This window comes from Tauraco erythrolophus, chromosome 5 (assembly GCF_009769465.1).
Source record: "Tauraco erythrolophus isolate bTauEry1 chromosome 5, bTauEry1.pri, whole genome shotgun sequence".
NCBI lineage: Eukaryota > Metazoa > Chordata > Aves > Musophagiformes > Musophagidae > Tauraco > Tauraco erythrolophus.
The window spans coordinates 63,664,933-63,686,155 of record NC_141469.1 but is presented as its reverse complement, the minus strand read 5'-3'; positions in this window follow the sequence as shown (position 1 = coordinate 63,686,155).

Genomic DNA, 21,223 nt, shown 5'->3' with positions numbered 1-21,223 from the left:
AGAAGGAAATGAAAGCATAAGTTACAGTTTTATCCAGAAGAGAACCTGTCATGCAAACTTGATTACTCTGTGCTATAACAAGAGATAATAAAGTTAGTAGATACTGCAAATTTTGATAATGAAATTCATATTTTAGTACTGAGAAAAAGGAATTTTAAATTCTGGCTTCTGAGCACTTTGGGATTTTTGTGTGTTTACATGTTTGTATATTTGTATATGGATAGATGCTTAAAGAAAAAAGTACATCTATGGAAGTGCATTAAGGATATCAGGCCACTTGTTTTCCAGTCAGCAAAGAGATTGATTGTAAAAACCAGTTTCCAGAAATTGCTGACTCCAGCATCCTTCCCCTACTCGTCAATCTAGCAAATTGGTTGTCACTGATAGGATGATATTTTTCCACTTAGCAGTCTCTACCTTGCAACATGAAGCTTCAGTGTTGTTGCCTTAGAACTGCATTACATTGGAAGAACAGCACAGAGTACCCAGAAACAGGAGAGAAAACCCATTCACTAGCCCAGATTATCACCTCCTGTCTAGGCTAGTAAGGACGAAGGATCAGCCAATAGTTCAGTGGGTGCAAATTTCACCACAGAGTAAATTTAATCTAAAGGATGTGAGGACTTGCTGAATACGCCTGGCGAACTCTTATATTTAGATATAGTGATTTAAATTGCTATTGGCTTTTACTGCATAGTGACCCCTTTGTAAAACATGAAAAAAATGCTTACCTTCCAGCTTCTTAAGTTTTTCATGAGTCCCTGCCCAGCCAACAGACTGCATATAAAAGTTCAGTGATATTGATGAGGTAGTAAGTGTCAGATTGAATAATAGAGAGGATGATCTCCTCTGTGGGGAAAGTTGCTGAAGTTACTGTAGTTAGTCTGAAGTACTGAAGTACTGCTGGTTAGTCTGTAACACCTCCAACACTAAAAAAGCTGAAATCTGGCTCTATTCCAGTATTTACGAGGACCTCAGAAGAATCACAAGTCACATAACTTGTAAACTCTTTCATTTATATTTGCCCATAGCAATAGGAGTGCTTACCTGCTGTAAAAATTAAATGCACGTCACAGAGCTGAACACCATACGTGTCTTTCTTGTGACAAATCCAAGTTCTACCAACTTCCTGAAGCTTCAGGATTACTAAATTACATCTGCAGGCTCACTTCCTCTTTCTAGTGTGATGAAATAAAGTTAAACTACTTGGCTATCTTCAAGTAATTTTTTTTTTTTAATTTTAAAGAAGGTAGTTAATTTTAAATTACTACTGCTACTACATTTAGTTAAATTCTGAATGAATGTTTTCATTGGACACAATAACCTTTAAGAATTCATGAGGGAAATCTGGTGATGTGTCTTTTTATGTGTGAATCAACTAAGCGTGCCAAAAAAATGTGATTTATTTAAATACATAATGAAGGGCAGAAAAGTGTCTATGTAGTCTCATCCTTGGCACAGCTAATTCAGAAGGCTTGCTGAGAATTTCACCCCAATATTAATATTATTAATTCACTGGCATGATTTTCATGTTACAACTCATAATTCTGTGAATTTGGATTTTGTTTCATAAATCAGCAATAGAATATGACTTCTTTTCTCCCCTTTCATTTGACTAATTTTCTTGTAATTAGTAGCAATCTAATTTCTGTCAGTTTTGAGGATTTTAGTATATATTAAAAGAATAAAAGAATATCTCTTCTATCATTATAGAGACGCACAGAAAAAAGCTATGGTTGCAGGTCAGTACAGCATAGATGTTTATCCTGATGTATGCAATACTCTGACCCTTTCTCTTTTCTTCTTGAAATAAAAGCCTGGGAAATGGTAGTCCCTGTATTAATTTTTCTAGTGCTATAAAAGGAGCATTGATATCTCTCTTCTGGTCTTTAATTGATGGTGGCTACTCTCCTTTCTTTCTTTTCTTTCCAAAGCTTTAAAACAGCAGCAGATTCAACAGGAGGCACTAGTTTCACTACCGTGCCTGTGAAGTCCAAATGAAAAAAAACAAAACCAAAACAGTACAGGAATATGACTGGTTTAGAAATAATCCTTAGCTCCTCTGAAATTAATACTGAGCTGGTTTTATATCTGCAGCAGTGTGTCTGTGCTGGAAGTAACGGGAAATAATAATGACGGCTATTTCTCGTAATTGCTGAAGTGAGCTTTACTGTGTCTCTGTTAGCTCCTTTCTGGAAATCAGAGACCAAATCTCAGTAAATACAGAGAACTTTAAATATAAATTCAGACATTTGCATCATTCAACGAGGGAGAGTTTTGGAAAGAAAATCAGCTAACTTAGGACCGAAAAACATGATTACTCTTTGCTTGTTGTTGCAGCCCCGGGGAGAGCCCTACACTCTGGTATTGACCGGAGCCCACAGGCCAACCTTCAGAGCAAACTTACATGTCTTATTCCAACAGGTGTAGCTGCACAGGTTGATTTTCATAGAATCATAGAATCATAGAATCGTTAGGGCTGGAAGGGACCTTCAAAGGTCATCTAGTCCAACCCCCCTGCAAGGAACAGGGATATCTCCAACTAGATCAGGTTGCTCAGGGCCTCGTCCAACCTGGCCTTGAACGTCTCCAGGGATGGAGCATCCACCACCTCTCTGGGCAACCTGTTCCAGTGTTCTACAACTCTCATGGTAAAAAATTTTTTCCTAATATCCAATCTGAATCTACCTCCCTCTATTTTAAAACCATTACCCCTTGTCCTATCACAACTGGCCCTCCTGAATAGCCTCTCCCCATCTTTCTTGTAGGCCCCCTTGAGGTACTGGAAGACCGCTATAAGGTCACCCCGGAGCCTCCTCTTCTCCAGGCTGAACAGCCCCAACTCTTTCAGCCTGTCCTCATAGGAAAGGTGCTCCAGCCCTCTTATCATCTTCGTGGCCCTCCTCTGGACCCTCTCCAACTGGTCCATGTCCTTCTTATGTTGGGGACTCCAGAACTGGACGCAGTACTCCAGGTGAGGTCTCACGAGGGCAGAGTAGAGGGGGAGAATCACCCCTCTCGACCTGCTGGCCACACTCCTCTTGATGCAGCCCAGGACGCGGTTGGCCTTCTGGGCCGCAAGAGCACATTGCCGGCTCATATTGAGCTTCTCGTCCACCAGTACTCCCAAGTCCTTCTCCTCAGGGCTGCTCTCGATCCATTCTCCGCCCAGTCTGTATTTGTGCCTGGGATTGCCACGACCCAGATGTAGGACCTTGCATTTGGCCTGGTTGAACTTCATGAGGTTGGTACGGGCCCACCTCTCCAGCCTGTCGAGGTCCCACTGAATGGCATCCCTCCCTTCCAGTGTGTCGACAGCACCACACAGCTTGGTGTCATCGGCGAACTTGCTGAGGGTGCACTCCATGCCACTGTCCACGTCACCGACAAAGATGTTGAAGAGGGCCGGGCCCAACACGGACCCCTGAGGGACGCCACTCGTGACCAGTCTCCACATGGACATCGAGCCGTTGACCACTACTCTCTGAGTGCGGCCATTGAGCCAATTCCTTATCCACCGAGTGGGCCATCCATCAAACCCATGCCTCTCTAGTTTAGAGAGAAGAATGTCGTGCGGGACAGTGTCAAAAGCTTTGCGCAAGTCCAGGTAGATGACATCCGTTGGTCGACCCTTGTCCACCGATGCTGTCACCCCATCATAAAAGGCCACCAAGTTGGTCAGGCACGATCTGCCTTTGGTGAAGCCATGTTGGCTGTCACCCACCACCTCCTTGCTCTCCATGTGCCTTAGCATGGTTCCCAGGAGAATCTGCTCCATGACCTTGCCAGGCACAGAGGTGAGGCTGACCGGCCTGTAGTTGCCCGGGTCCTCCTTGTTCCCCTTTTTAAAAATGGGGGTTATGTTCCCTCTCTTCCAGTCATCGGGGACCTCGCCAGACCGCCACGACTTCTCAAATACAATAGCCAGTGGCTTGGCAACTTCATCCGCCAGTTCCTTCAGGACCCGCGGATGGATCTCATCAGGTCCCATGGACTTGTGCACCTTCAAGTTCCTCAGATGTTCCCGAACCTGCTCTTCAAGTACAGTGGGCGGTGGTTCATCCTCACAGTCCCTGCTAGTTCTTTCCACAGCTTGGGCAGTAAGACAAGAGGCTTTATCAGTGAAAACTGACGCGAAAAAGTCATTGAGTACCTCAGCCTTCTCTATGTCCCGGGTAACCAGAGCACCAGTATCCTTCCGGAGGGGGCCTACGTTCTCCTTGGACTTCCTTTTGTCCCCTACATACCTATAGAAGCTTTTCTTATTGCTTTTTATATCCCTTGCCAAATTTAATTCCTTCAGGGCTTTAGCCTTCCTCACTTGATCCCTGGTCACTCGTACAGCTTCTCTGTATTCCTCCCAGGCTATCTGTCTCCGCTTCCACCCTCTATAGGCTAACCTCTTCATTTTCAGTTGGTCCAGGAGCTCCTTGCTCATCCCCGCGGGCTTCCTGGTCTTTTTGCCCAACTTGTTCTTCATCGGGATGCACCTCTGCTGAGCTTGGAGGAGGTGCTCCTTGAATGTGGACCAACTTTCCTGGGCCCCTCGTCCCTCCAGGGCCGCCTCCCATGGCACTTTGCCCATCAGGTCCTCTGATTTTAATCCCTCTTTGTACTCAGTATTTGTTTCAGCTTTAGGTCTCCTTTCATCTTGGCATTTTGCTTTTTCAGTAATGTTTGTGGTACTGGAGCACTCTTTTTATAAGCTTTGCTTAGGCCCAGAGCTTCCTTTCTGGAAGAAAGGTCATTTTCTGGTTAAACTCTAGTCGTCTTGTCCAGGGCAATTGTCCATACACCACTAATTTGTCTGCCTGCCTTTTTTTTTTTTTCCCCGCCTTTTTTTTTTCACCTTTTTTTTCCACCTTTTTTTTCTGCCTTTTTTTTTTTTCCCCCTGAATTCTAACCTGTGAGCACAATATGGGCTCCTATGGGCCTTTCATGTTAGTCTTCCCCAAATGCAAGACTGTTGCTTCTCCAAATGCAGGACCGTTGCTTTCCTTTTATTTGCTTGTTTATGGAAATTAAAGTCCACTTTTTTAACCAATTTCCTCTAATTTTTGCACCTTCACCTCTGCAGAGAGTGTGATGCTGCTTACATTTCTGTAATAGTTTTATGATTGATTTCCAATTCTTAATTAATGGAAAATCTAAAACCTACTGAGAGCAGCCAAACAGTCTATTGGAGATGCAGGTACTTTTTGATTGTTATCTTTCTGTTGACATCCACTGCTTGCAGACACACAGTGTTGAGCTGATTATATTATTTTCTTTTTCTTTGAGAGTTTTAACCTTTATGGAAGTTTACTTCCTCTAGTGTCCTCCTCAGCTTATTTTGTTTTTGACTCTGGGAATCAGTCAGGCTGTTTTGGTGGGTTCTTCATTGGTGAACTACAAACTATTGCTGTTCCTACGAAAAATGCTTCTCTGACATCCCTTCTTAATTTTTCCTGAGTTTGGAAAGGTAAGCTACTTAAAGGAACAGTACTCAGGAATGTACATATATACATACTGTAGCCATTGCATCCCCTCTGTGATTACTCATGCAGCCAAGAAGGGAACTTCTCTATGGCTGAGTTATCCAGTTCATTGAAAAGAGTGTATTTACAGTTGTACCACAGTTTAAATTAGTTTCTGGAATGAAGGCGAAAATATAATTTAAAAGTTAGAATACAAACATAATAATTTTCTCTTGCCTGTTACTACTTTCAAATTCAGCTGTTGTTCTGAAACATTTCTTGAACAAAGCAAGCTGGTTTTCATCCGGGAAAGGATCAACTGATCATCTAAAAACTTTTTCTCAGTACATGATTCATAAGTCTTGAAGTTAGAGACAGGTCATTTATAGATTCAAAATGGAGTAGATGAAAGAAAGCTTTCGAAAAAGAAGTGAAATGTGACTCTTCCACTGTGACCTGTCTTCCTACTTATTTGAACGTAGGGTGTTTTTTTTTCTCTAGAAAATGGGTCTACGTGAATATAGAAGAAATTTTTAAAAATAATTTAAAAATACCAGTTTTACCAAAATCTTTAGGATGGATCAAATTCTGGTCTTTGTTTTGAAGAATTCAACAACAGTTCCATTTAAATTAGTAATACATATTTGGGAAAGGCACTTGCATTTGAAGAAAATATACTGTATATATGTTACTAAAGACAAAATTGACTTTGCAATGTATTACAGTTGGTCTTTGAATGATTTAAGCAACAGATAAGAGACTAGCCATGCCTGCTTCCATTAATTGGTGCTTTGCTTTGTTTCCTTTCTTTACCTTTTTAGCAGCACTAAGTTGTAGTCATACATTCATTCTTGATAGATGTTCCCTCTGGGAGCCATGCAACTATGCTAAGAATCATAGTTTTAAGTAGCATTATATCTCACAGACAGTACCTTGATTAAGATGAACTTTAATTAAGATAAATGGTGGCTGCTTACTCATCTGTTTGGCATAGTGAGACTTGTATCTTCAGCGTAATGCTAGAAGTAATGAAAATTTTTCATTTTCTTAGTGAAAGTACAAATTAAATTTTTGCAGGATTGTTGCCCACCTGTCCCGATAAGTGTACACCTGTTAGAAAGCAACAGTAAGTAATTTCATTATACAGATTTTTCTCTATAATGAAGTTGTATTATCTTCCCAGTTATCCTATAAGGATGCAAGTCAGCAGTATCTGTTCCGGGAATAATATTATTTAATCAAGGTCAGGCTTAATTGCTACTGATGCAAATAGTCTTCATTTCTTAATTCATGGAACAGCTGGGTGGTGATATTTTTTTATTTCTTTGTGAAGATGATCTGTTCAGAAATCAAGATAAATTGTTCAGTGGAGAAAACCACGGAATGTATACATTATTTAGGTTTGACATTTAATCTTTGTTAGCAGTGTCGAGCACATCAGCTTGAATAACAATCCATAAAGATGCCATTTTATCTGTACATCCATAGGTAGGTTTGAATGTACTGTAATGAGAAACATTGGAAAATAGCCAGTTCCTTAACGTGAGGTTTAAACTGAATAGCCTGTTATCTTTCTGGGAGTAATTTAAAATAACATGGTGGTGTTGATTTTAAAATCAAAGCATTCTCAAGGTTCTACTTAAAGAAATAAAGAAAAAGATGATCTATATGACTCAAATCTGCCATAGAGTTATACATACATTCATTTTTATCCAAAATGTGAACTCTTTGAGCTTCCATGATTATGGAGAAAGTCCCGTCCTTTTTCTGGTATCTGCGTTGTTCACCTGGGTTCCATCTTTCTACTTGCTCAGTGCTTCGAAATTTTTTCAAGGGTGCGTACATGAAAAAAAAATTACTCCAAATGTGTCAGGGAAAATAAAATGCAACTGCTTAGTAGACAAAATAATATGAAAGTGCCAGTTGCCTAACATTTTCGTGGGAATGGTGTTTGGGTTGCCTGTATATTTTGGCTAATACCATGGATTTGTTCTTATTCATATAGATACGAGAATTTATATTAGAAGATAGCCAGACCAATGAAAATCTTTTCTCCTACTACTGACTTACAATGACATCCTTACAAAGGAGGTTCATTTCTCCTCTTGTGGGCATTTATCTTACATTCCAAATGTATGATTAGATAAACCAGTTAATGTGTGTAATAAAAATTCTATACAGGCTCTTCCGAATCTAACATTCTTCAAAGTTACTTTTTAATAAATCAGTGAAAGCGACAAATAACCCATAAAATGCAGATTCAACTTAATCTTGGTCCTGATTTAGTGTAAAATCTTTGTTCAGAAGTAGATTGGCATCTCTTAATCAGTGTATATGCGCTTCCTTAGTCAGAAAACTGGAGCAGACTATGAAATGTGGAAAACAAAAACCCTGCTTCAGAAAGGCATATTTGCTATTACTATTAAGTATACAATTGCCTTTTTCACTGTGTTAGCATAATTTTAAACATTCAAGGAAACACACATGCAGTTTTTGCAAATCTAAAGACTTGTTACTAAAGCCATAGTATTAAATTTTAATGTTAATGTTTTCCTGATATGAGTAGTCATACAAACAAGTTATTAGGAGTAAAGAAACAAAACAGTTGTGTTCTTGCTTCAGATTTGATTTAGAAATAGCATATTTCTCTCAGCTTCTGTTACTGTGTACTTGAAAGGACAACAAGGGTTTTGGGTTTACATTTTATCATGCATATAATCTTGGATAGGTAGGATTTTTAAAGGATATTTTTGTACCATAGGTTTGAATTAATTGAACAATTGCCAATGATGATACCTAACTCTCGTAGAATAATTGCAATATAGTTTTTTAAGTGGTTTAGTGAAAAAATAAACTATTTAATTGTGTAATAATGAAATATTTTCAGTCCACTTGATTATGAAAGCATGTTATGTACTCCTGTGGTTTCAACAAAAAAATGAATGGAGGCCAGAATTTTATAAAAAAGCATACTTTATGAAATTCTGCAAGTGTGTATTTTATGACTTGACTTTAACTATATACCATTTACTACTAGTTACTGTTTTGCTAAAACCACCTTTTGTATCCAAAGACAACAATAAGAGAAAGAAACCGTATAACCTTAAAAATAAGAAGCACTGTTATTTGGAAGTATTAGTAGAGAAGTAAAAAACCCATTTGTGAAAGTTTCACATAGAATAAAAAAAAAAAAAAAATCCAGCATTTAAATTTGACCTCTTTTTCTTAGGAAATACAAGCAATATTTTCCCAGACTACTTTATTCATTTGCAATATTTGTTAAATATTTACACTCCATGATTCAGTTGCAAAATGAGATTGTAGTGCAGGGGACTCAAAAAACCAAATAGCTTTCAAGTATATATAAATATTTATTGGCCTTAGTTTATAATAAATAACAAAGAGCATAGCTTTATGAATTTTGTAGATCTTGGTATGTTTTTCTCTTTTAAGTGAAAGACAGGAACATTAGCTACAGTTTTATGCAGTGTAAAACAGGTATGGGTAATAGTACACTTTCCAGTTAGTTTTTATATGATTTATAGGCTTCCTGTTTATATCTGCTTCATAAGCAGTGCAATGTAATAAAGGCAGAACATTTTTTGAAGGGGTAGGGCCATGTCAGACAGAAAAAAACAGATTTCAGAGGCAAGGTATCTTGTACTTTAAAAAAAAATATGAAAACCTCCTTCTGCTTCTTGACCTCTAGTAAATATCTGAAGTCTTCATCTTTCTTGCAGGGGCTTTCTAATCTTTAGCGCAGAGTAGCTTTTGATATTTGATTGTAGCCTTAAGCATGAGTGTCACTATTTCAGTGAGGTAAAGCTTAATCTCTTCATCTTGAATCTATTTCTAGAAGAGATGTGTTTTAGGAAGAAGGTTCAAAACAACTGCATTCTCTAGTTCTATCAGGGACTCAGAAAAACACACCTGAATAAAATCATTTTTCACCCCATTTCTCTGACCCCTGGTTTCTGGGCTTTGTGGCACCAGCCAGGATATGCTTTATCTGGAAATGCTCTATGTTATGGCCATGTCTAGTGAAGCCATGTTTAATAAGGTGAATTATTTTTAAAAGCACCAGATGAACTAACTGTGCATGTCATTAGATTACTTATGCAGAGCTCGAACCCATTAAATCTGCTATATCCCTATAGTGCTAGGTACACTGCATATGCAGTACAAACAGACTGTGCTTCCTTACAGTACTGCACACTCTCTACAGATCATGCGGCCATAATTTCCAGACAAAACTTGATGGGAGCCGGTCTTCATAGGTCCAGAAACATCTGCATGGGAACAAAATATATGATGCTTCAGTTATGGGTGACTCATAACTTTATGCAAAAGGCGAAACCTCAGTTGATGCTAGGTTCTGGTATGGGTATCTGAATTGAGCCCCAGTGTAAGGAGCTGTTGGAGTGGGTCCAGAGGAGGGCCACAAAAATGACCCAAGGGCTGGAGCACCTCTCCTATGAAGACAGGCTGAGAGAGTTGGGGTTGTTCAGCCTGGAGAAGAGAAAGCTCTGAGGGGATCTTATAGCAATCTTTCAGTATCTAAAGGAGGGCTACAAGTAAGCTGGTGTGGTGATAGGACAAGGGGAAATGTCTTTAAACTCAAAGAGAGGAGATTTAGATTAGATAGAAGGAAGAAATTTTTTACAATGAGGGTGGTGAAACACCCAGAAATTGGTGTTGCCCAGAGAAATTATGAATGCCCCATCTGTGGAGGTATTCGAGACCAGGTTGGATAAGGCTTTGAACAACCTGGTCTAGAGGAAAGTGCCCTTGCCTGTGGCAGGGGGGTTGTAACTAGATGATCTTTAAGGTGTCTTCCAACCCAAACCAATCTACGATTCTATGACACCTGATATAGGCACAAGCTGATTCCAGAAATTCTGCTGGAACTTCCCATATGTTAGCACTGAAGACATGTAATGTGTATTTTCTACATACAGTTACACTGACTTCCTGTAGTGTGTGTTATGGTTTTGTTTTTTATATATATTCTTGCATTAGTTGAACCATATGAGTAAATGCAAGTATTGATTGAAAATGGCTTTGTATTTAAAGCCTTCAACTTGGAAAGATAATGAAAAATGACTTGATAAACTTCAAATATTCTCATGAGATAATGCAAATTTATTGTTCTTACTAAGCAGAATAAAAGATTATACACATAGTACAGAAAAAAACAAACTAATTTATAGGCTCAGTTTTACAAAACCAAAAGAAATTCAATGTAATAGTTATAAAAAAGTTTTAAGGTTTGAAGCAATATTTTCATATTTCTTGTTTTCCAGGACCAGAGCTTGGATTTAATTATTTGGGGGTTTTGATCTCATATTTTATTAGTACTTCCCTCCCATTCTTTGTAGTGAGAGTACATGCTATGCAGAGGGTTGGCTGGAACATATTTCTTCAGTTAAAAAAAAAAAAAAGAAAAAAAAAATCTTTTTCTTGACAAGGTACAGGGCATATTTTTGCATATAGAAGCAGTGTTACAAAAAGTGGCCTATTAAAGATCATTACATATTCTTTTACAAGAAGGCTGAACAAGGTGATTCTAGTTCTCCATGCTTGCCTATGTAGTAAAGTACTTAAATTAAAAAGCCAGGAGACTACGCACAGGTGAAAGCAAGAAATATCAGGAGTATTCTCCTGAAAGAAGGTACTTTCGATAAAAGCATAAAGTTTTAAAAATATTTCTTAATACTTTGAGTCTGTTAGCTAAAAAAAGAGAAAAATACCTGAACATGAAGGTTTTTCTTCTAAAATTCCACCATGTTAGAGGATTTTAAAGCTTTTGAAAGAAAAGGGAGGCTGGCAAAAAAAATGAAAAAAGTCATCAAAGGTGAAGCATTTGAGGAAAAATTTCCAGTGCTTTTAGACATCTTGTTGTTTTTTTTTTAATTACTAACTTCCTTTTATCTTTCACTCCTCTAGTATACATTTGATTTTTCAATCTGCTACTCTCTCATGTTGTTTAGCAATCCAGTTTTCTGAGCTGTGTTATTCCTTAATGCGTGTGTTCACCGAAGTGTTTGCAAGCTGCTCGCGCATAAGTTTTTTTCCCACATCTCCAGTGTAGTCCAGTTTACGGATCGTTATTTCAGTGACACGTGATATCCGAAGTAAATAGCACTCAGAATTTGCTGAAGATTTCTGAAGTACCCTGCAATTTGGGTAACAGAAATACAGAGGTCTAGACAAAGCCATGCCCCCATGAAGCTGTCTTTGGGATTCGCATCAATTGCCTTTCAAGATTAAAGTCTTTTGCCAGGAATGTCTCCTCTTTTTTCTCCTTTTAAAACAGGAGCTCACTAGCAGTCCACCCCTTGCAGTCTTTTCTGGTTCACTGTTAAGAAAAATCTCCAGTACTCTGTGCCTTTGGCATTTTAATCTCCAGTGTATGATTGCATTGTCCACTTCTCTTTTTATGTTGGGTTGCCCTGCCCTCTTCTTTTCCTTTCCTGTATAGAAGTATCTTTGCTTGTTTGGGACACTTCTTTTATCTCACCGGTATTGTGCTAGAGCAGATAATGATTTACAGCGTTTACCTTTGATTCCATGGTGGTTGATCATAGAATCATGGAATGGTTAGGGCTGGAAGGGACCTTCAAAGGTCATCTAGTCCAACCCCCCTGCAAGGAACAGGGATATCTCCAACTAGATCAGGTTGCTCAGGGCCTTGTCCAACCTGGCCTTGAACGTGTGCATGCTTTGTCCTGTATTTAGCTTACTACATATAATTATATAAAATATTTCATGATATCAGAATATCTCACAGATTTTAAAACAATTCATTATGAAATTCATGTATCTCTTCTGTTTTATTTTTTTTTTTTGTCTACATTTTCTGTGTAAACTGTATGTGTGAACAGGCATTTTATTCTGCTCTTATGGCACATCTTTTTTTTCTGTTTTCCAGTGCTCGTGTTGGCCAGGATGTCATGTACTATTAATGTTACTGTGATAAATTTTTACAAGGTCTGCATACTTTATGTGGTTATGATACTGGCAATACTGTAGTATGAGTTGGTAGAGGATTAGTTACACTATAAAAAAATAATAAGAAAAAAAGATATACCTTTACATTACATAACAAATTGGCATGGACTCTAAATTTGTGTGGGGTAAAGGTGTAGAGGAAGGCATCAGAAACAATTTAATTGCTGTTGTTTTTCACTTCCATAATGAAAATGGCATTTGAGAGCAAACTCTATGACACACAACCTGCATCTTCATCAGTGTCTCTGCACAGTCAAGTGCTGCAAGTTATGTCTGGCTAATAGTTTTTTCAACTCCCATGAGCTCTGAGTGGTGATCGTTAAAGCAAAGGCTACTTTCATTGATTTTCACAGTGTAGCAATGTTAATGAGGTTCAGTTATTGGTATAAACAGTCATTTAATTTAAAAATGCTGAGACCATGACAGGATGAGAGCTGTCTGTCTATCTGACTGGTGACGCGATTTTGTCTCTGTTGTGATGGAACCTCATGTGTTCACATCTAAAATAAGTTTTGTACTATTTCTAGCCTTGTTCTAAATGTACTCTTGGAGTAATTTTCACTGTCTGTTCCAAATGTATCTGATTGTCTCAATAAGTCTGACAGAACAGCAGCTGACATCTGTGGGTGCTTTGCCTCTCAGAACCAATCAGCTAAAATCAACTCAAAAAAAAATCATCTGTCACTGTCACAGCACAGATTTAGTAGAGGAGTTGTGGGTCACAGAGTTGTTTAAATGACTGAGGAAAGGATGGGAAGAAATAAGTAAAGAAAGAATACTAGGCTTTGGGAAGGAGGCAGAATAGATGTGTTATTTAAACCCAGTAACACCATTACTTCACAGTTTTGTGAGTAATCTTTTGTTTAAAAATGGCAATTGTTTGTCATTCCAAGTAGCACACACTGGTCTGGATTTTTTGCTCGGGTGGGGAATTCAGGGAGGAAGGAGGTGACTGAATCAGCTGCTTTCAGCACGGAAACAATGTGTTTGGGGTATTAACTGGACCTTTACCCAGAAGAAAATATGAAAGGAATGATAATGAATGCACTTAACAAACAATGATAAAAACCCCTGCGTCTCCTTGCCCAAACAAAACAAAAACTAGACCATGGCAAGACCTACAATAGGAGAGGCTAATACAACTGGCCAGATTGGTGGTGTTTCTCCCAGCACTCTAAATAAGGGATCTCTGCTGAATGTTTTCAAAGAAGGATGTTGTTTTCTAAATCTATTGGTGACATTCATATTTTTGATCTTGAATAGCAACTGTTCTGCTAGTCAGTTCTTCTGGCTCAAGTCAAAGGAGCTAAAGATGGTAAATAAATATATCCACAAGCAACATAACTTGGTGTCTATTTTATGAGATTAGCAAGAAGACAGTGACTCGATTATGTGCTTTGGGGTTTGTCTGTCTCTTTGGATTTCATATAAAGTGTCCATACAGATTTAAATAAAATCAGGACAGTATAGTAGTCCTTTAGGCTCTTCCTCAGCAATATACTGAATTGTCACAATCATACCTTCTTATCCAGTGCAAAGGCTAACTGGTGACTCCTTTGTAAATACCCAGCACGTGGAATTTGGAGCAAGTGTATGCTAGATCTATATAAAGAGCAAACACTATTTCTTATTATTGTTAGATGTCAAATTCTCATTCTTCAACCTGTTCTTTGTAAAACTTCGCAGAAGGTAACAGCAATATTTATTTATTTTGGTGACTGCTGGCTACATTATCACTTTTTTGTCCTGGGGAAGGGTGTTGACTTTTCCGGCAAATAAGGTTTTGCTTTTCTTGACTATCCTAACCTAATTTAGTGACGATCTGAGTTATGCGAGGAGGAACAGTAGGAAGCCACTTAATGTGGTGGGGTTTTTTTTTTAGGTGAATGTTGTTTCTACAGCCAAATTATTAGTCCCTATTTTCTTCATATAGGCCTATATGATAGAAGCAAGGCAGTAATGCAACTGTTATTGAAAACAGTAATAGAGCACCTAAAATTTTAGAAGTTGAACCTACTAGCTTTTGGATGGTGTTCCGGTTTTAGCTGGGACAGAGTGAGCTCTTCTTTTTAGCAGCTAGAAGAGCTCCGTGTTTTGGTTTTACTCAGAGGCTCGCTCTGAGAAGAATGTTGATACAGCACTGATGTTTATAGTTGGCACTGAGGTCTCAAGGATTTTTCAGCTGCCGTCTTCTTGCCAGTGTACAGGAGCACAACAAGATAAGGGGGGAGCATGGCCGGGACAAGGGATCCACGACTCTCCTTACGATTTGTACCTGAACTTAAGATTGGGGCCAAACTGGCCAATTAGTATTCCATATCATGCAGCGTCATGCCCAGTATAAAAGTGAGGGTCAGCCGGAAAGAAGGGCTTTTGCCCTTCCAGGACTCTCACTTTCGGACTCCTGAGTGCTTTCTCTCTTGCTCGCTCTCTGTCTCGGGGCCTCCTGTTCATCTGGGATTGCGGTATCGGGATTTATCTGTTTCGGGATTGCAGCTTCAAGACAAGACGGGCCTTGGTCAAGGGGTGGTGAGCAATTACACCGTACATCACTCGTTCATATATATTTATCCTTGCACATATCCGTATATATATATATTGGTAGCGGTAGTAGTAAATTGTTCTCATCTCAACCCACGGCTCTCTTTTCTTTTCTTCTTTGATTGTCTCCCTCATCCCTGGGGGTGGGGGAGTGAGCAACTGTGTAGGGTTTGGTTGCTGGAGCGGCCTAACCCACGACAGATGGGACTGCTATTGGTGCTCCACTCTATAGGTCCTTGCCCCAGGAGCCTTTGCAGACTCAGAGAGGTGATTGTCCATATGAATCCAATTACAGTACTGAGGCCAGAGCAAGCGAAATCAGCAGCTGTAGTAAATTTAGAACGCATTCTGTACCATCTAAACCTCTTGAAAATACAGCTCTTCTGACTGATATGCTTCATTCTTTTTCTTTATGTTATTTTTCTGATATTTTAAGCAAAGACTGAGTGATTAGTAAATAATCTATTCCTTTAGTATTCTTGTTGATCATGTAGTTATTCTCTTAAATTTGGTTGTGTTATGTGCTGTTTTTTTGACTCAGAAGCAAAATCTTAGGAAGCCTAATGAAAAATTAGCCTTCAGAGAAAATTTCATGTCAATTTCAGTATAGTAATTCTTCACAGCAAGTTTTCCATGAACACGGTCCCCTCTCTTCCTGCAAAGATTTCTTCCAGCAGATAAAAGATTTTTTTTTTTTCTTGGCACTTGATTGGAATATTTGTTATTTAGTTAGCAACTTCTCTTGAAAAAAACGTTTAGCAAGATATTGAGTATTTTTTCTGAAATATCTGTAGGAGAGATGGACCATGTAGGGATTTGTTTTCTCATCATTTTTGTGGAAACAAGCCTGGTCCTGACACTTCCCTGTTGTCGTGGTTTAACCCCAGCTGGCAACCAAGCACTGTGCAGATGCTGGCTTACTGCCCCTGGAAGGATGGGGGAGAGAACCAGAAGAGTTAAAGTGAGAAAACTCGCGGGTTGAAATGAAGACAGTTGAATAGGTAAAGCAAAACCCGCACATGCAAGCAAAGCAAAACAAGGAATTCACTCACCCCTTTCCTTTGGCAGGCAGGTGTTCAGCCATCTCCAGGAAAGCAGGGCTCTGTCACGTGTAAGGTTACTTGGAAGACAAATGCCATCACTCCCAACATCCTTCCCTTGCTTTTTCTTCCCCCAGCTTTATATGCTGAGCATGATGTCACATGTTATGGAATATTCCTTTGGTCAGTTCAGGTCAGCTTATCCCATCTGTGTCCCCTCCCAACTTCTGATGCACCCCCAGCCTACTCACTGGTGGGATTTTTTTGAGAAGCAGAAAAGGCCATGACTTTGTGTAAGCACTGCTCAGCAGTAACTAAAACATCCCTGGATGTATTATCAACAACATTTTCAGCACAAATTCAAATCATAACCCCATAGCAGCTACTGTGAAGAAAATTAACTCTATTCCAGCCAAACCCAGCACAGTTGTGCATCCAAACCCAGGGCATAAAAATACTTCAGTTGAAGCATTGTTAATTAATCAAATATATCCATGGAACATTTTGCCCACCGACTTCCTGCGGTGATGTGTCTTACTAAATATATTAATTGAATAGAAGATAAATGAATACTTGTAGTTAATAGGAATTTTCATATTGCTCCCTTTCTTTATGAAGGCTTGGGGTTAACCAAGATAACTAGGTCTTGATCTGCTTATCTAAACAGCCCCATTGAGACAGTTGAACTATTCAGATGAGAAAGGACTGAATGATGAGGTCTTATTTCTGTATTATGTGTCTGACTTGAAATTCCTTTTATTAGGAGAAAAAAAAAACATATGCAGAGACTAAATTGTCTTTAACACAAATACTTAAATTGAAGCTAAGTAGATGGAAGGCGTTATGGAAAACTTAAGGCTAACTCACAGGTATTGTGCAGGCCAAACATAAAAGCCATCCTAAAGCCGTGGCAGCAGTTGGAGTTATGTGATAGCACTCTGAGTCAGGTTTCAAAGCAGTAAACACAGGTGAACTAATTCCTGACTCCTTCTACAGACTAATAAGTCTCTTGTTTTTTAATAATGCCTGTTCACAGGGATTTCAATGAATAAATCTCTGATAACATCGATACAACTTGGAACTTCAATGATTAAAATGTGCAACGACTTACATATCACTCTCCATTTGAAATACAACAGGTTTACAATATTGATATTCCAGACACCTCAGCACTGTTTTGTTGTGGTTTTTTTTTTTTTCCTCCTTCAGAAATGCACAAGTGAAAATTCTCAGTTGGTGTCACCATACATTCCTCTTCTCTATGATGAAAGGCCCTAGGAAGAGTCTAATGAAATTGTAATTATAACTGTACATGCAGCTAATCTGTAAAGAACACACTTTATGTTATTACATTCTGGCTTATCAATTATGTCTTGAATTGATGACTCACTCTCAAATTAATCAATATATACAGTGTCTCATACTAAAATCGTTTGACCTCTATGAGATGTCCTATGAGAAGACTCAGCTGAAGCATCGGAAGCTTTGGTTATAAATTTTAGGGAACACAGTGGAACCAATTCCTGGTTGCTGTGGGTGATAAAACATTATAAATATAATGTTATTGAGTAGGAACATAGATGATGCAATAGTGTGACAACTGCTAGTAAATATTGATTTTTAATTAATCCTTGCAAATTAATGTATAGTTATGCATGTAAGCAATATCTGAAAAGATGATGTTACAAAAACTGTGGTGGCATATTACCTTTCCCCTTTATCAAATGAGTATTTAAGTTTGGGGAAAAAAATAGCAGGAGACAATTCATGAACACTATTTTCAAGATAAAAAGCATATAGGTAAAGAATGAGATTTATAGACTATAGAAAGCTTTTAACCCTTTAAAATCAGCAATACCTATCGCCTTTCTTGCCTCAATGGTTATAAATGCTTTTATTTTTTCACTAAATTTAGACTGGCAGCAAACATTTATGTGAATTACTGAGTCTGACATCTAATTAACACAGTCTTTACAGGTTTAATGAGCAGTGATAAATTTCTATCCTTTCTTTGGCACATTTTAATTAGTTGTAATTATGAGTGGAGTGACCTGAAAAGCTTGTTGTCCCATGGATTCATCATAAATTTGTGTAATTTATATATGTGGAGGCAGAATGAGTTTTTATGGAATTGAAAACCCAAAGGTTATTTAAACCATTATATCAGTCATATAATATCCTTCTGTAAAACTCAGGTAAGCAAAACATTGGGCATAAATATTTTACTACAGTGCAGGTGATGCTTCATAAATTAAATTTATTGTCTTTTTTTTGTCTGAAGAAAAAGTAAGCATTGAAATATACTTCATCTGTTTCTTACAACTGAAGCATTGCTGACATTGATCTTCAGTGGCATTATAAATTTCAAGAAGAGAGTGTATGTGTTCAAAATATTTATTTATAAAGTTTTTTAGCACTGAATAGTTGCCGAAGTGAAACACAAACAAATGAAAATGTAATCTTAATTAAGATGACAACACAAGTACAAACTGTTTTCCTTACTAAAGCCACCCTGCAAAAGTAAAGAGGAATAAAACTTTCTGGTAACCAAGACTATTCTTCTTTCATAGGGAGTTTTGTATAGTCTCTAGGGAGATGCATGAAAGAACTGTCAATGAGATAAATACAAATTTACATTGCGACACAGCATATGAAAGTAAATGAAGTGTTCATTCATTAAATATTGTGTATTTACTAAAAAATGTAAAAATGAAAGATGTTAACATTTTATAAAGATCTCAGTCATGAACAATACCTTGATTCAAAAGATATAATTTCATGAAATGGGGCTGTAGGTAGCATTTCTCTCTTGTAAATCTGATCTTTCACTTCTTGTATGAGTAACAAGGGCTGTTAAAGGAGGACGTGCTGAGTCAGGGATTATAATCTTTTGAGGCCTAAACTTCTGAAGTCCTATATACCCTTTGGGAGCTGATGGGAATCTGAGGCACCTAGCATCCTGCAGGAGTCACTGTTCTCCATGCAGTGAAACACAATGTAATTTTCACAAGTACTAGTCTTTTGGCATCTTTCATCCTAACTCTCCAAGTCTGACAGCTCCTGCACCACCATACAAAATATCTGAAGATATGAAAGAGAGGAGAAAATGGAGTTTGGGGTAGCATTGTGACAGAGAGACATTTCACTTGTTAATACCATGAGAAAAACATGAATAGTTTTTATTAAGGGTTACTAAAACATTCTTATTCAAAAGTCAGAACAATGTCTGAGTGTCTGATTCCGTGACATCGGCTTGAATACTCTTTTCTGTGATCGTCAAAACACTGAACAAATTCTTAGATTCTGCATTAGCAGCAAATTGGTAATTCCTTTGATGTCTCTTGTTGTTTTCATTTGGGACAACAGAGCTTTGAGCAGCTTCAGCTAAAGAACGTTTTTTTTATGGTACAATTACTGAATGAGATCTTCTGTTGAACTTGCGTCTCTCGTTTGGCAGCCTGTGAATGGTAGGGGTAGCGAGAGAGCAGTAGAAAATACCTTGGCTTTTTCTTCGTAATCTGTATACCCTTGACTGTGGTTTTTGGTCACTTGAAACTATTCTGTTATCTAAACTGTAGTCTCAGTCAATCCAGATATTATCATTGGACTAATCTGAGGTGAAATATATAAGAATGTAAATCAAAAAGGAAAAATAGCCATCGTAAAAAGAACAAAGGACCAGAAGTTGAAACAGTACATAAATTGGGAAGCTTAAAAATTTTGGAAAGATGTTTTTTCCTCAGAGAATCTCTTGAAGATCATATTAAAATAAAGTTAAGTGTCACTGTCAAGCTCAGGTCTCAGTTTGTTGTAGTGCCTTTTTTTGATGAATTTCCCTCTATTCAGTTCTTTCATAGTGTTTACTACCCTTGTTGTCTGCTTTCATTTTCACTGAATTTTTTCTATTCCTTTTATAAAGATAAGTAAATTGCTCTCAATTATTTTGCATAATGATTGGTGACAGTGTCTTGTTTAATAATTTTTAATTTTTTTTTCTATCTGTTGGGCTACACAAGGAAGTGTAGTGTTTTTTAATACAGACAGTAATTGTAATTACAAATAACTCACTTTTTTATTTAAAAAGAAAGTTGCATCATGTTACATGTGCAACTACGGGTTTGTTTCCTAGAGAATATTTACTCTTACTTTATTAGGATAGTTTTAAACAGCAAAAAAGATAGAATTTCTGTCAGTTTCCCTGGGAGCCTAGACCAGATCTGATCAGGAGGATATTTTCTTTCTCACAATCCTTCTAAATTTTCTTCTTTGAGTATGATTTGTCCATTCTTAGAAAATGAACTGGGACTTAACATTTCACTCCAAAAGGCACAGGCAAAATTTCATGACATCTTATTCTGAAAGCAATTTATTAATAGCAGTGTACTTTGCCAAGGACCGCTAGATGGTCCTTAGAAGTCATGAGAAGTGTGACCTCATATTTTACCACTTTGTTCTTTTGCGGTCTCACAAGACTTTTTTCAGGATCTGGTCCATGTTAGCCATCAATATTATGTCATTCCAAGGGTTGTTTTCTCCCCTGGTAAATTTGACTTGTAGCATTTGAGAGTTTGATCTGTAGCCTTTTCTTGCCTGTTGTATATATTGTTTAGTGAATTGAAGGAACTTCAGCTTTTACTGTATTAATTTAAATTCAGAGTTTTTTTTCTTCAGCAGCATTTTTCTACAAAATTATTAAATCAAGTGTAAGTAGTTTTTGTGTGGTATTTTGAAACTGAACTATAAAGACGTAAATGAGAGCTTCATGAACATCAGATGTGAATACTGTTTCTGAGATTGAACATTAACTTCTCCGAGTAACACCTTTGAATATAAAAGAATCAGTCCTTAGTGTTTCAATTTGTTGAGCTGGCTTTTTGTTATCCCTTGCTAAACCCATCAGTTGCAAAAAGATGAAATAAAATATTCTGAGAATCAAAGTGAAAATTATCCAGCCTGTGAGTCTGAGACAGATCCTGGAATAATTATCTTTCCTCAAGTACTGCTGCTCATCTCTTTTCCATTGCTCTTGTGACTTAACACTGTCATCAAGGAGAAAAATAGTTGAGTCTTAAATCTTATCCACTGTATATACGAACAGAGATAATGAAAACTCCTTGGACTCCATTTGTGGACGTAATTTGACCTTTCTTGTAAATTCTGTCAAAACTATTCTGT